Below are 17,639 nucleotides of genomic sequence, written 5' to 3' on the forward strand. Positions count from 1 at the left end.
TTTTTTATCATTCTAGATAGCTACTATAGCGCCATTTTTATCAAAATCGCATTAAGGGAGTTCTACAATAAATATTCTGACACGTAACAGCACAAATCCAAAATTTTAGTTAAAATTAGTTTTTTTTGTCTTTTAAGATTTTGGTCGTAAATATTTCATTTATAAAGTATGTTTTTAGTAGTATTTTAATATTTATATCGGCCATTTTGACGGCATTTTAATTTTGCTAAAAACTGTGAAAATGAAATGTTTGCAATGAAAATATTCTTAAAAGACAAAAAACGTAATTAAGGAATGGACTAAACTATTGAAAAAAAAATTACGACTGTTGAAGGTATAATAATTTCACCTAGAATTAAGAAAACACCACAAAATTGTTGTGATTTAAATAGCTCGTATTTTTTTTTGAAAACCAAACTATTGTTTTTCTTTAATTTTCCTGTTCTAGATAATCTAGATGTCCAAAACTGGAAATAAAAATGTTTTCTTGTACGCGGTAAAAAAATAGAGCGTTTCATCTTACGGCGAATGTTTTAGAAAACGTACGAAAAATTAATAAAAACGATTTTAACAAAAATGTACTACTTTGAACTAAGTCACAAGTTCTCAAGAATCAACCAATAATAGTGTCGTTATAGATTTTCGGTTCACGGGAAGCCAATCCTCCAACTGAGCAACTCATCGTATGGAACTTATTACATCAGAGTCGGAGTAATTTCAAAATGACAAAACTTATATATATTTTTTAATTGTTTGGCTCAGTCTTTTAGTAAAAAAATTAAGAAAATCACTGAACTTCTTAATTGTATTTAAATTTATTTCAACAGAGAGGGAAAAAGTTTTCGAGAAGGGAATATGGAAGTCTAGGCATTTACAGGGCTTATGACCTGTCATTGGCTGGTTTAAGTGGCCACTTTACACACTGTGTAACATTCACCATTCTGCCCATGTTTGAACATCCACATTTCCTCAACTCTTCCATCTGTTGACTTTTGTGAAGTGAAAGAGCTGAAACCTTTATCACGTGGGTGAGATTCATCCGGCTGAACCAAATCACCTACTAGGCAACGCCTGGAAACAATTTTCCAATTTTTATACTTCTTCTTTTACCAGGTAGTAATTCAACAATGTTTGATTATGTCCAAATGCTTGCAGACTAGCTGGATTTCCTCCCTAGGGAGTTGTTCGTATTTAAATTTATTTCAACAGAGAGGGAAAAAGTTTTTGAGAAGGGAATATGGAAGTCTAGGCATTTACAGAGCTTATGACCTGTCATTGGCTGGTTTAAGTGGCCACTTTACACACTGTGTAACATTCACCATTCTGCCCATGTTTGAACATCCACATTTCCTCAACTCTTCCATCTGTTGACTTTTGTGAAGTGAAAGAGCTGAAACCTTTATCACGTGGGTGAGATTCATCCGGCTGAACCAAATCACCTACTAGGCAACGCCTGGAAACAATTTTCCAATTTTTATACTTCTTCTTTTACCAGGTAGTAATTCAACAATGTTTGATTATGTCCAAATGCTTGCAGACTGGCTGGATTTCCTCCCTAGGGAGTTGTTCGTATTTAAATTTATTTCAACAGAGAGGGAAAAAGTTTTCGAGAAGGGAATATGGAAGTCTAGGCATTTACAGGGCTTATGACCTATCATTGGCTGGTTTAAGTGGCCACTTTACACACTGTGTAACATTCACCATTCTGCCCATGTTTAAACATCCACATTTCCTCAACTCTTCCATCTGTTGACTTTTGTGAAGTAAAAGAGCTGAAACCTTTATCACGTGGGTGAGATTCATCCGGCTGAACTTAATTGTATTTTAATAACAAAACTTGAAACATATTTTATATCAAAAATGCCTAAAAATATGATTGTTTTTTATGTAATTTTCATTATCTTCGTTTGTTTAATGTCACGATTTTAAATAAATGGCGTTTTTTAGGACAAAGCCGTCTGATTTTCTTACTTTTTATCAGACAGAATTAACGTGGCGCACATTTCTGAACACATAATACTTTGAACTTATTTTTTTTGTAAAATAAAACTGTACATATGTTTGACCTTTTTGTATTGTAGGTCGTTATTATACAATAATCCAAATTACGGACTTTGCCTTATGTATTCATTTCACAAAAAATATATTTAATGTCGATTTTTTGTGGGGACAGATTATGGTATTAACATTTTTTCTTAAATATGGACGTAACGGCTCATAGAACTTTGAAATAAAAACACATATACAGACTTACTGTAGTCGTTAAAACATCAGCAGGCTTTTTTTTCTCTCCAGATTGCATACATCTCATACATTCCTTAATTTACCAAAGTCATTGTTGCAATCGTTACTTACGAAAGAGTTGACAATATTTAACGAACGGGTCGCAAGTAATCAAAAAATATTTCAAAGTTTATATTTGAAGCACTAATTTTGTGGTTATTCACTACAATAAAATAAATAAAACAACTTTGTTTTTAACCACTAATTTGATTTTTTTCCATTGACCGGTTTCAAAGCAAACAAGCTTCTTCGTCAAGGTTAACGTAACTAATGAATTGATTCCTATTTTATTTTTATCACGTTCACTAAATACTACACGTGGACCCAATAAATCAAGTCGTTTTTTCCTTACACGGGTGGTAATTTGATTTCAATATTTTCGAAGCTAGACAGGAGAGGACTAAAAGAAATATTGTTTATTTGGTTATTAATTATTATTTTCTTATTTTGAATCGCTTTTTAATTTCTAAGATTTCTAAGTTGTCAATTTTTAATATTTTATTTTCAAAATGAAGTACTTTTAATCCAGTGTCTTTATTGAATTTATGATTATTTTCTATCAGATGATTTGCGAATTCAGATAAAATATTATTATTTCAGCATCTTAGGTATTTTAATACAATAAGAGAGATATATCAAGTCTTGTATCCTATGCAGACTAGATCACAGCCCAGGCTAGATAAAAATCACGTTTAATTTGTGAGTCCTCACCGGAAACCCGGAACCTTCTGGATGTGAGTCAAGCGTCTTTACCGCTCCACCACGGAGGTTGCCTGATATACTGCGATGACGCTTCTCATACAGTTTATTGATTTCTATGATTCAATATTCAGACGGGTCGGATCATTTTCCATGTAAATATTTATCCGCCCCGTCATAACGGCGAGATTCCTCGGATTAAAATGACGTTTTTTTGCTCAAACTGTCTCGATATATGGCAGGTGTATGGACGGTAATAAAAATAAGCAATTTGCATAAAAGTCCAGTAAAGATGTGCCGGTATGTGCGTTCACCGCCAGGGGTCCCCGTTCGACTCCGGCAGAAGGCAGAGATCCTTAAATCGTTAAGTATGCGCCTCAGAAAATATTCGCGTATCACACCAATTTTCAGTTTTACGTATTAAGCCCAAGCAACTCTGCGCTACATTGTATTACACACAGATGTGACTATACTTCAATATTTTGAGTTTGTCCAAATGTTCGCAGACAAAATTCTCGCTCAGACAAAGACTCGCCTACAATCTGTATTGAATGCCGCAGCGAGACTTATTTTCGGAATCTCTAAGTTCAGTCATATCACTCCACTACTTCGGGAACTACACTGGCTACGTTTTCCACAGAGGGTCGAATACAAACTCTGTTGGCTTATGTTTAAGTCACTGCACAATTCGGCTCCGGAATATCTAAGGGAACTATGCATTCCAGATGAACTAGCTGACAGGCGTCTCACGCTTAGATCAGCTACGTCTACGGCGAGAGGAAAAGTTATTATACCTCTACGCAAACAGCGCACTAAATTTGGTGAACGCGCATTTGCGGTCGCAGGCCCTATGGCATGGAATGCTCTCCCAGCAGAGGTGCGAGGCTGTGAAAGTGAAGTGATGTTTCGGAAAAAACTTAAAACCCACTTGTTCTCTAAATCATTTGAATAAATCCGTAGCACGTAACAACAAAATAAATTATTTTAATTAAATTACAAATTTAAAAGCTTCAATTAAATTAACTTAACAATAGAATCACCATGTAAAGCGCCCTTGAGGTATTTTATTACGAAAATGGCGCTGTATAAGTTATCCATAATAAATAAATAAATAAATAAAAATACTGGATTTTACCCCCAAAGTTAAGTCAAGATTAACAAATTACAATATGGATGGAGAACATCTTCTTTTTTTTTTTCTACTCTTCCATCTCTTGAAAACATGCTTTCCATCTGAAAGAAGAGTGAATGCGGGCAACAAAATGAACGGAGCACTAAGCACAGTAATTTCTAATCAAAATATGTCGATCGAAGCTAAACTGGCAGTGCACAACAAAGTTTTAGTCCCAACACTTATGTATGGAAGTGAAACATGGAACTGGCAGAGGAAGGATGAAAGCCGAGTGAACGCGGTTGAAATCCGATCTCTTAGACGAATGTGTGGGAAAGCAATGTATGACAGGGTTACGAATGATGAAATCAGGCGAGAGTGTAAATCTGAGTCAAGTATATTTGATAAGATTAAGAAAGGGTCTCTGAGATGGTTTGGTCACGTAGAAAGAATGGACGACGAGAGAATGATAAAACAAGTAAATATGGCGAAAATGAACGGCAACGTAAGACGAGGACGACCAAGGAAGACGTGGCATGATCAGATAAACTAAAACCTTAAGTCTGGTCATGTCAAAAGCAGACAGAACCGAAGGGCATGTATGAGAAGATGGATGAATGTAGAAGAAGCTAGGATTGTATGCCAGGATAGATGTGTGTGGCGGTTCATTGTCTCTGCCAACCCCTACGGTGAAATGGCGCGATAGTAGTAGTAGCATTAGTAGATGGAGAACATGACTCCCTAGGGGTAAAATCTAGTCTTATGTCTACAAACATTTAGACAAATTCAAAATCAATATTTGAGTGATAAAGGGTTCAACTCTTTTACTTCACAAAAGTCAACAGATGGAAGAGTTGAGGAAATGTGGATGTTCAAACATGGGCCGAATGGTGAATGTTACACAGTGTGTAAAGTGGCCACTTAAACCAGCCAATGACATGTGAAAAGCCCTGTTAATGCCTAGACTTCCATATTTCCTTCTCAAAAATGTTTTCCCTTTATATTTAAATAAATTTTAACTGTCTGAAATATTTCAATTTCAAAGTTGTAAATAACTCAACATCAGAAAATGAGAATCAAGTTGGAGTAGAGTGGGGTTCGAACCTCAGACCTCTGATCCGTCAGTCCGCAATACTACCCACGGGACCACAACCCCTTAATTTTTATTGAATATATAAAATGTGAATTCAAAGACAAAAAAGTATAAAATTATGTAGATATAATATTGTCGTCCTCGTGGTGTAATGTTCACCGCGTTTGCCTACAAAGCAAGAGGTCTCAGGTTTGATTCCCGACATGGTTGAAATGAAATAATTTTTAAAGGCTGTTTTCACACCAGAATATTTCATAGTCCCTGGACTGGCACCGCGTAAGACTGATCATCTTATCTTCATGTAACAAAAATTATTAAGATACGCGGCGATTGGTGTTCCAATGCAGTGCCCTATGAACCATTAGGTGCGGAAAGGAAATGATAATGATGAGCTATTAAATTACGTTAATGTATTTTTGTATATTAAATGAACAATTTTGTACTTTTTAAAACAGAATCTTGTAAAATATTAACCTTTGATCTTTTATCTTAATAAAAACTAGAGTTAAAGACTTGTTTTATGTTTAAAATGTGTAATAATATGTAAATAATGTCTCGATAATTATGTAAATATAATGTTTGCATCAATGCATAATAAATAAAATTTAAAAATTAAATATTTTTTTATTTATTTAATTTTATGTTTTTTTTTTACAATACTTATGTACATTAGCAGGCTGAGTAAGCAATATCTTCTAACCAACCAAAAACAGACTTGGGCGGCGATTACAACCCCTTTCTTTTTCGGGATGTATGCAGAGCCTCGATTATTATGGGAAGATAAGAACGTCATACCTTCACCATGACGGTATAATTGAAGATAAATTGTTTCGAGCGATTACGAAGATACACTGCCGACCCCCTCCCTTCAAGTTTTGGGTAGGTACAACGGTATGAAACAAGGGGAAGCGTACGTCATTCGAATTCAATTCGACTTTAAAATTTAATTACATATTTTTCTCTCATATTTTTAATAGGCTTCAAGAAAAAAAAGTGCCAACCTCAGAAAGAAAAAAAAAAAATCGCAATTAAAAGAAAAATATGCCCATTAGAATAATTTATGCGTTTTAAGGGGTACAAGACCCGTCAGTCAAAGCTGGCGCGTTCGCAATTCTTACATAAACGTATTGTGTAGTATCTGTGAATAAGCTCATGGTATGAAATCGCACGGCATACGCATTATGAAAATAATATCTGTATCTCTCGCGCTCAGGCGCGCTTATGTGTGTGACACAGACAACTATTGCCCTGTTAGTTGCTAATGATATGATTATACAATATACACAGGATGCTTCTGCGTTCGTCTAAATTTCGCTGCGATTCTTAATAGTCACAATATTGAGCCATGGACTAAAAACATTGGTTTGAAAAAATATTTTTTCATCAAATCAGTCAAATCATTTATAGGTTGATTATCTAGCGCTGGCGCTTTCGCAAAACTTACACAAAATCATTTAAAAGTACGAAATTTTGATTTATAAATCTTGATATTATAACAACTGTTTTTAAAAATCTCTTTTGGATTGGAGTGAAAAAATAAACAGTCATTTAAAAAAATTACATATTTATTTATTTTTAAACAAGCATGTTTTTTTCATATATTTTTTTTTGTTCATTATTATCATAATAAATACAATGTAATTAAAACGCACCATACAAATTGTATTGGAAAAAATATGTATACACACTAATTGATAAACAATCTTCCTGCAAAAAGCACCACTTGCTTACTTTAGAAGATCGCCGTCTACTGTTGGACATGGGGGTGCTTCATGACATACTTAGTGGACGCCTCGATAGTCCGGCTCTTATGTCGGAGTTATCATTAAATGTCCCCGGCTACCGCACCCGTCACACGTCGAGCTCTCTCTTTCATGTGTCAGCAGTTCGTACGAACTATGCCCAGAACTCTCCATTTATACGTTTTGCCAGTGAATATAATTCGAACTTTCCCCTTATTGATCCATTTGATTGTAAAAAAATAACATTTAAAATGCGCGTCTGAAAACATACTTTTTTGTCTTATACTAAGTTTCAATAATAAAGTCTTATCTTATCTTATTTTATTTTATTTTATTTTATTTCTAATTCTTAATATTTTATCTACATTTATATTTTCGACACTTGACACTTGTGCAATATTTACACATATGTTCACCCTCATTCCAATATAACACCCACTCACCCACCCTCTCACTCACTTACACTCACACAAACACACTAGTATGTATTGTACGTGTATTTAATGTATTTCTGTGGATATTTGTCATTGGTTTTATTCTCTGTAAATTTTATTTGTTATATTTTTGTTACATGTATTGCTGTTGATGTCTCCAATAAATAAAAAATAAAAAATGATAGCAAATTTGGTTAAAATTTTATAAAACCTTTTTAAATCAACATCCTGTAGATTTTAAATGCGTTTGTGTGAGTTTTGCTAACACGCCAGCTTCAGTTAAACAAGCAGTACAAACCGATCTAATCGATCGGAAGAATTTTATCTTCAACAATGATGTCACACTGAAGCTATGTCACTTTAGTGCGTAGATATGTGAACCGTGACGTACGCTGCCCCTTGTTTCATATAGATGTACCTACCTAAAACATGAAGGTGGGAGGTCGGTGGTCTATCTTCGTAATCGCTCTAGAGAAATTATCTTCAACTATACCGTCATGGCGAAGGTATGACGTCCTTAGCTTATCATCATAATCGCGACCCTGCGCTGACGACGGTCTTCGGCTTCATTCGGCGAATCTAAGGGACGCGTGATTGACGTGGGTGAAGGCGAGAGTGCTGACTAACGGTCTCCAGTAGCTCAATCACAAATAACTATCGACGTGCTAATAAGCAACGTGTTAACAATTTTTCACCATGGTCGTATTCGCGATCACAATGGAGCATCCGTGAACACCTAATATTAAATGTCAAAATATTTACGTTTCGCTACGTATAATCCTGCTGGACAATCACATTATTTAATTTCACCGGTGCAAATATAGAAAATATTTCAAAACTGCTGTTTTTATTTATTTATTACTTATCACGCTATTCATTGCATTTAGCCGGCGGTTGGCGAGCCAAATGTCAAGAAAAGCAGTCGCCATAGTAATTGTAATTTAATTTTCACTTTTTTTGTAATAGATACTTCTTACTTTTTTTTTCAAAGGCAATATATTTTATTATTTTTATAATAAACGCTGATTTTTCGCCAGTGAACTGTATTTATTTACGAGGAAAACAAAAAACAAACCAACACGAGCGTTAACCTAGAGATTACACATGCGTTGACTTATGACCGCGATAACTTAAGCATATTCATTATTGTTCATTGCGATCGCTCAAATGCTTATCATGTTTTTGAGCACGTCGATAGTTATTAATTTGTGATTGAGCTACTGGAGGCATCTGATAATGTCCAAGCGCTCCACTTAGGAGCGGAAGTGGAAAAAAAGATGTCAAAAAATCGCTTTAAATTAAAAAAAAATAGAAAAATATTTTATCTATTCAATATTCCGAACTTTGCTGGTGTTGAGAATGACTTTACATAGAATTTCATAGTTCCATAGAATCGTCAATTACTTCTAAGAACCACTCTATACTGACAGGTCAATATTGACTTAATTAAATTCTATTCAAAAATGCTACAAGAATCTTCGTAGGCCTACTTCAGATCTAGAGATGCCTGGTATCAAAGCACATATTATAATATCATACTATTGTGTATTAGACGCTTGATAATTTATTATATTGATTTCAAGCGATCATTTCAATGACTTTTATTTTAATGCTAGCTTACCCGACAAACGTTTTCCTGCCCGAACGTTGGCTTGCCTTGGAAAAAATATTTTTATTGATAAGTAGGTACCTAGGTACTTGTTTGTGATTAAATTCCAAAACTTTGTTAATATTCAAATATAAAATTTAAGTAGGTACTTGTTTATGGTTGAATTCCAAAACATAAAATATTTTTTTTTCGATTATGTCAAACTCCAGTTTTCTCACCGAGAAGAACAGAGGAGTGAACTTATGTGGGAATACGATTTTTAAAAGCGTATTGAATTTGATATTATTTTAGTATTACCAAAATCCAGTTAAAAAAATAAATGGAAAGAAATTATAAGGAATTTAAGAAAAGAATTTGATTGAGATCCACAAAAAACAAATGCTGTTTGTAAACATTCAAAATCAATCTTTTTTTACATACAAAAAATCAAAATCTTTCCATTATTTTGTCAATGCATTCTCCTCTGGTAGATCGATAAATAAAACATTTAAAAAAAAAAATGAAAAATCGTTTTCAAGCGTTGCCTAGTATGTGAAATAATTCAGTCAGATGAATCTCTTCACAACAATAAAGGTTTCAGCTCTTTAACTTCACTAAAATCAACAAATGGAAGAATTGAAGAAATATGGATGTTCAAACATAGGCAAAATGGTGAATGTTACACAGTGTGTAAAGTGGCCACTTAAACCAGCCAATGACAGGTCGTAAGCCCTGTAAATGCCTAGAATTCCATGTTCCCTTATTTAAGGTATTCTCCATCCCTGTTGAAATTTGTTAAAACATTTATGCTTTTTACTTCTTTTTTATACATTTGATTGAAGATTTTAATATCTACGAACACGCACAGCGCAAAGATCTATATTTCTTTGAAAACCGCACGAAAATCGGTTAAGCCGTTTAGAAGGAGTTCAGTGACATCACACTTACAGAGGAATTATATATATATATATAAAGATTATATTATTTAACTAATGTTTTTTTAAAAATATATATATTATAAGGTAATTCAACAAGTTGGTAGTCAACGGCAGGCTGTGTAGCAGAGGATAAGGTGTATCTATGAAATACTGCACAAATACTCCATCCTGCAAATCCTACTGTCGGCCTCCTCGTGGCGGCCACCGGGCAATGCAGCATTGACTGTAGCAAACGACAGGGGGTGAAGGCGAGTCTTCGGCGCCTCAAAACCGATCTCCACTTGGCTAAGGGAAGGAAAACCCCGACACAAAAACCGGGTCGAGCCGACCCTAAAGGCCCTTGCAGAACAATCATCCAGCCTTTTTAAACACCACGATTACGAAAACATCACCCCCTCAGCCTCGGACACAAAATGGCTACGGTAACCGACCTGGCACATCCCCATTGGAAACGTATAGACAAATCCTCTCCAACAAATCTATCCTTCACATAGGAACCTACAATGTACGCGCCTTGCGAACCCCTGGTAAAGACCTCCACGCCACACGTGTCCTAAATGATTACAATTTGGACATTTTAGGTTTGAGTGGGGCGGGTAAAAAGTTGTTGGATGGGTGCACGTGTCTATACTCTGGTCGGGACCAATACCATCGCCAAGGAGTGGCTATATTTATGTCTGAGAAGGTATCTCGCTGCCTTGTGAAGTGGGAACCAATCTCGGAACGACTGATATGCGATACTTTCAAGACGACCGATAGCTCCATCACTGTCTTTCAGTGCTATGCTCCTACAGAGGGTGGAGACGCCTGCCAAAGATTATTTTTTATGATTTGCTTCACTCTGAATTATCTAGGTTACCCAGACGAGACCGTGTAGTTGTCATCGGTGACCTTAATGATAGGGTAGGGGATACCTCCTTAGTAGGATCCGCAATCATGGGGAATCATGATCTCAGTGGTACAAATGAAAATGGTGAGAAACTCATAGAATTGGCTACTTTAAATGAGCTCACCATTGGCGGTACTATATTTCGTCATAATAACATTCACATTCACATTATACATGGACCTTGCCAGATGGACGCACAAAATCGCAAATTGGCCACCTTCTCTCCAGTTCACAGCTACACGGGCGGGGATTGCTTGACGTTAGGGTTTACCGCGGGGCCGATTTATACAGCGACCACGAGATGCTCGTTGGGAAAATTTGCCTTAAACTCCACCGCATGGCTAAACCAAATATGCGAAAGCCCATCGATATCTAAAAGCTGAAAATTCCCGCCACCGTACAACGTTTCAACAGTAGTGTTTGAGCAAATCTAGAAAACACAAATGGAGGTCACTAATCTTTACCTCCATCGGACTGCATTGAGAGTCAGTGGCAAACTTTCAAGACCTCGATAATGTTGTCCGCAAAGTCTGTTCTAGGAGAGAAATGATGAAAAAGAGTAAAAAAGACCACCTAATATATTTAAAAATAATAACGAAAGAGACATTTTTGAAAACCTAGTTTGTTGCTTAATAATGAAAAGAAATACACCATGGACTTCCTTATTTGTTGTTAAATAATGAAAAAGATGACGTTACTGACAACCTTAATAATGCAAATTAATGAAAAAGAACCTTTTATTAACCACCTAATTTGTTGCATAATTGATCACCTAATTTGAAGCAAAATAATAATACAAAATACATTATTGACAAACTGATTTGTTGCAAAATAATGCATTATTGACAACTAAATATGTTTCGAAATATGGAAAAAGAAGACCTTTTTGACAACCTAATTTGTTGCAAATTGATGAAAAAGAACGCATCATTTACCGCCTTTTTTCTTGCATAATTGACTTCTAGATTGTAGAAAAATTATATAAAAGAATACATACTCGTAATTCACCACCTAATTTGTTGCAAAATAATAAAAAAGAAGACGTTTTTGACAACCACATTTGTTGCAAATTCGTGAAAATAAACACAGTATTGACCACATCATTTGTTGCATAATTGACCACCTAGTTAATAGCAAAATAACGAGAAAGAATACATAATTGACCACCTAATTTGTTGCAAAATAATAAAAAAGGAGACGTTATTGAAAACCTTTTTTGTTGCTTAATAATATGGACTTCCTTATTTGTTGTAAAATAATGAAAAAGAAGAAGATATTGACTTCTTAATTTGTTGGAAAATAATTAAATAGAATGCAATATTGACAACCTAATTTGTTGCAAAATAATGAAAATTTTGCATTATTGTTAACTAAATTTGTTGCAAAATAGGGGAAAAGAAGATGTTTTTGACAACCTTATTCGTTGCAAATTTATGAAAAAGAACACAATATTGACCAACTTATTTGTCACATAAATATCTACCTTGTTTGTGGCAAAATGATGAAAAAAAGAAAAAAATATTCCACCTAATTAGTTGCAAAATAATGAAGAAGGAGACATTATTGAAAACCTAATATGTTGCTTAATAATGAAAAGGAATACATTATGGACTTTTTTTTGTTGTAAAATTATGAAAAGGAAGACGTTACTGACTACCTAATTTGTTGTAAAATAATCAAAAAGATAACATTATTGACTACCTAATTTTTTGCAAAATAATAAAGAAGAATACATTATTGACTACCTAATTTGTTGATAAATAATGAAAAGGAATACAATATTGGATTCCTTATTTGTTGCAAAATGATGAAAATTAATTCATTATCGACTTCCTTAATTGTTGTAAAATAATATAAATTTATACATTATTGACTACCTAATTTGTTGTAAAATAATAAAAAAGAATACATTATTGACTACCTAATTTTTTGCAAAATAATAAAGAAGAATACATTATTGACTACCTAATTTGTTGATAAATAATGAAAAGGAATACAATATTGGATTCCTTATTTGTTGCAAAATGATGAAAATTAATTCATTATAGACTTCCTTAATTGTTGTAAAATAATATAAATTTATACATTATTGACTACCTAATTTGTTGTAAAATAATCAAAAAGAATACATTATTGACTACCTAATTTTTTGCAAAATAATAAAGAAGAATACATTATTGACTACCTAATTTGTTGATAAATAATGAAAAGGAATACAATATTGGATTCCTTATTTGTTGCAAAATGATGAAAATTAATTCATTATCGACTTCCTTAATTGTTGTAAAATAATATAAATTTATACATTATTGACTACCTAATTTGTTGTAAAATAATAAAAAAGAATACATTATTGACTACCTAATTTTTTGCAAAATAATAAAGAAGAATACATTATTGACTACCTAATTTGTTGATAAATAATGAAAAGGAATACAATATTGGATTCCTTATTTGTTGCAAAATGATGAAAATTAATTCACTATCGACTTCCTTAATTGTTGTAAAATAATATAAATTTATACATTATTGACTACCTAATTTGTTGTAAAATAATAAAAAAGAATACATTATTGACTACCTAATTTTTTGCAAAATAATAAAGAAGAATACATTATTGACTACCTAATTTGTTGATAAATAATGAAAAGGAAAACAATATTGGATTCCTTATTTGTTGCAAAATGATGAAAATTAATTCATTATCGACTTCCTTAATTGTTGTAAAATAATATAAATTTATACATTATTGACTACCTAATTTGTTGTAAAATAATAAAAAAGAATACATTATTGACTACCTAATTTTTTGCAAAATAATAAAGAAGAATACATTATTGACTACCTAATTTGTTGATAAATAATGAAAAGGAATACAATATTGGATTCCTTATTTGTTGCAAAATGATGAAAATTAATTCATTATCGACTTCCTTAATTGTTGTAAAATAATATAAATTTATACATTATTGACTACCTAATTTGTTGTAAAATAATAAAAAAGAATACATTATTGACTACCTAATTTTTTGCAAAATAATAAAGAAGAATACATTATTGACTACCTAATTTGTTGATAAATAATGAAAAGGAATACAATATTAGATTCCTTATTTGTTGCAAAATGATGAAAATTAATTCATTATCGACTTCTTTAATTGTTGTAAAATAATATAAATTTATACATTATTGACTACCTAATTTGTTGTAAAATAATCAAAAAGATAACATTATTGACTACCTAATTTTTTGTAAAATAATGAAAAACAATACATTATTGACTACCTTATTTGTTACAATATTTGAGTTTGTCCAAATGTTCGAAGACAAAAGACTGGATTTCACCCCCCCGGGAGTCATTAAGATTAACAAATTACAACAGGGATGGAGAACACCTTAAATAATAAGCCCTGTAAGTGCCTAGACTTCCATATTCCCTCATTTAAGGTGTTCTCCATCCCTGTTGTAATTTGTTAACCTTATTTGTTGTTTAATAATTCATAAGAATACATTATTGACTACCTTATTTGTTTGTTTTTTTTTTTGTGATTCTTGTTCTTTTTATTTGGAAAAAAAAGGACGCAACTTGGGTTTTTTTAATTTTTTGGAATCCAATAAAAACAAATTCATTTAAACAATTATTTGTTTTCTTTATTTTAATAAGTCTAATATTTCATGTAAAAATCATACTGTATAAAACCTCTGTCAGCGTAAATAAATTGATTTGCAACAAAGCGCCAAGTCGGAAACAAAAAAATAACATTCACATCGCTTTACCGAAATTCCCGTCCGCTCATTAAATTATGAAAAATATTATTGAAGCTGGGTTTAAACTTTTTTATTATTTCGTTACTTTGTTTTGGGACCCGTGTTTGTATTTTCCCGAACAGTATTTTGGGACCAAACATTGATTGTCACATATATGGGCTCGAACCACGGGACCCCGTATGACAAATGAAAGCCTCTCGGATTCCAAAAGGCTTTGTCGTCATCTACCGAACTGCTTAGCTTTAGATCAGAGTATCCTAAATCGTGAGCCGCGACACTTTTGCATTGTTTCATTTTATTTAATAAATTCGTTTTATAGACAGAAACCATTTTACATTTAAATCAAGATCACTTTTACAACAGAGATGAGAACATTTTACAGAAGGTAATACAGAAGTCTAGGCATCCCCAGGGCTTATGACTTGTCTCAAGCTGGTTCAAGTGGCCACTTTTCACAATGTGTTACATTCACTATTCAAGAACTACTTTAGAGTCAAATAATATTTTTCGGACAAGACAGCTTGGCATTTGATTCGTGTTTATTGAATTCAGTTTGACTATTTTAATTGTGTTGCTGATTTGAATTTATTCGTTGTTGAGTTTATTTGACTTTTTGTAGTTAAATTTATTTCAACAGAGAGGGAAAACATTTTTGAGAAAGTAATATGGAAGTCTAGTCATTTACAGGGCTTATGACCTGTCATTGGCTGGTTTAAGTGGCCACTTTACACACTGTGTAACATTCACCATTCTGCCCATGTTTGAACATCCACATTTCCTCAACTCTTCCATCTGTTGACTTTTGTGAAGTAAAGGAGCTGAAACCTTTATCACGTGGGTGAGATTCATCCAGCTGAACCAAATCACCTACTAGGTAACGCCTGAAAACAATTTTCCAATTTTTATACATTTTCTTTTACCAGGTAGTAATTCAACAATGTTTGAGTATGTCCAAATGCTTGCAGACTGGCTGGATTTCCTCCCTAGGGAGTTATTCATATTTTAATTTATTTCTACATAGAGGGAAAACATTTTTGAGAAGTGGATATGGAAGTCTAGGCATTTATAGGGCTTATGACCTTATGATCATGTTACACAGTATATAGAGAGGCCATTTAAAGCTGGTCATAAGCCCTATATATGCCTAGACTTCCATTATCCCTTCTCAATTTTTTTCCCTCTCTCTTCAATTCTTCCATCTGTTGATTTCACTGAAGGTTAAGAGCTGTAACCTTTATTGTTGCGAAAAAAATCATCTGATCGAATTATTAAACATACTAGGCAACTCTTGAAAATGATTTTCCAATTTTTAACTTCATCTCAGACCAGTTGGTTTTATTACAATATTTTGAGTTGTTTTAGAATGTTTGTAGACAAGATCAACAGACGGATGAATTGAAGCAATATGGATATTCATACATAGGCAAAATGGTGAATGTTACTCAGTGATAGGTCATAGGCACTGTTAATGCCTAGACATCCATATACCCTCCTCTAAAATGTTGTCCATCCCTGTTGTAATTTGTTAATTTTAAATACTCCCTAGGGGTTGAAATTCAGTCAAAAATTTGGACAAACTTAAAATATTGTAATAAATTGCTATAATCTGTTGCGGAAAAGCGATTTTCCTGAAAAATCAAGACTCAATAAAACAAAAGTATTTTTTATTTCATGATTTAACCATTTTTGAAATTTATTTATTTATTCATTCAAAATTACACTAGTTTAATCACTCGCAAACGAGTTAAGGCGTATAAAAATAAATATATTTATTTAAATGGGCTTATTGGCTTTTTAGGCTGTGCCCGTGTCAAGTCATAATAGTTAACAATTAAAATTCATTGTAAAATTAATTAAATTTAATTTATTTATCATAAAAGATGCAATCCTATAACAATCCTTAAAACAAGGTATAAATAATAAAATTCCAAAAAAGACGATTTAAAAAAAAAGTAATCTGATATTTATTTATTATATACATACGGCCTAAGCCAATTACAACAGTTACATGAAGAAACATAAATGAAAGAAACTGAACAAAAAGAACATAAAACTATTTAGCAAAGACAAACAAGGGCAAAACAATAATTGTATACAATATATTCATAAAAACGAGCTAAACCATGCCAATCCAACTTCATCCCACACTGTTTAGTGGCGAAGAGATCTTCAAAAAGCCGGAAGATCTATCCCAAAAAATTCCAAGTCGTCTGATGAATTGACTAATCTACACATTCTGGACATTGGGGCATAAAAACCAAAGTTGCTCTTAGAAGATTTTATAAATAGCAGATTTTGACTTCTGGTGACACGGTTGGGAACATGAAAAGAAATCGATTGCAACAGAGATGGGACATCACTTAAAGCATTAAGTATTTTGAAAATGCATATAAGGTCCATCTCAGTTCTACGTCTCTCCAATGAAGACAGATTAAGAGATTGCTCTATTTCAAAATAAGAATAATTACCCCTTTGTAATCCGAACAACCATGACACTTTTCTTAAAAAACGGTGTTGGACAGACTCGATATGGTCAATATGAGTTCTGTAGAATGAAGACCAAATAGAAGAACCGTATTCTAGATGGGGTCGAACTAGTGAGCAATAAAGAGTTTTGATGGTATTAATATTTTTGAAGTCCGCCGTCACTCTATTGATAAAACCGAGAAGTTTGAGAGATTTTTTTACAATATTATCAATGTGTTCACAATAGGAGAGTTTATAAATATTGAAATATAAGTTACACTAATTTAGATTTATACATAATCAAATATACAAAATAATAGTATCATTGAAATCAATAGAGAAAATAAACAAAAACTTAATTGAAATGATAATTGAGATATGGTTTCTATAAACTCACTCTATACTCAATACTGTAGTCAGAAATAAGAATAATAAATAATATGCTAAATGTTATTAATTAATGAAATAACTCAAAAAATAAATTATGAAAAAACATAAAAATCTCATGATGTATAAAAAGTCAATAAAAGTTAAAGTATGGAAGGAAAGATTAGTCAATTTTGGCTAATCTCGTACACTAAAAAGATTGTCAACATTGTCCTAATCGATTATTAAAATATTTAACTGA

This window comes from Micrasema longulum, unplaced genomic scaffold (assembly GCF_059751315.1).
Source record: "Micrasema longulum isolate JH-2025_06_02 unplaced genomic scaffold, ASM5975131v1 h1tg001558l, whole genome shotgun sequence".
Taxonomy (NCBI): domain Eukaryota; kingdom Metazoa; phylum Arthropoda; class Insecta; order Trichoptera; family Brachycentridae; genus Micrasema; species Micrasema longulum.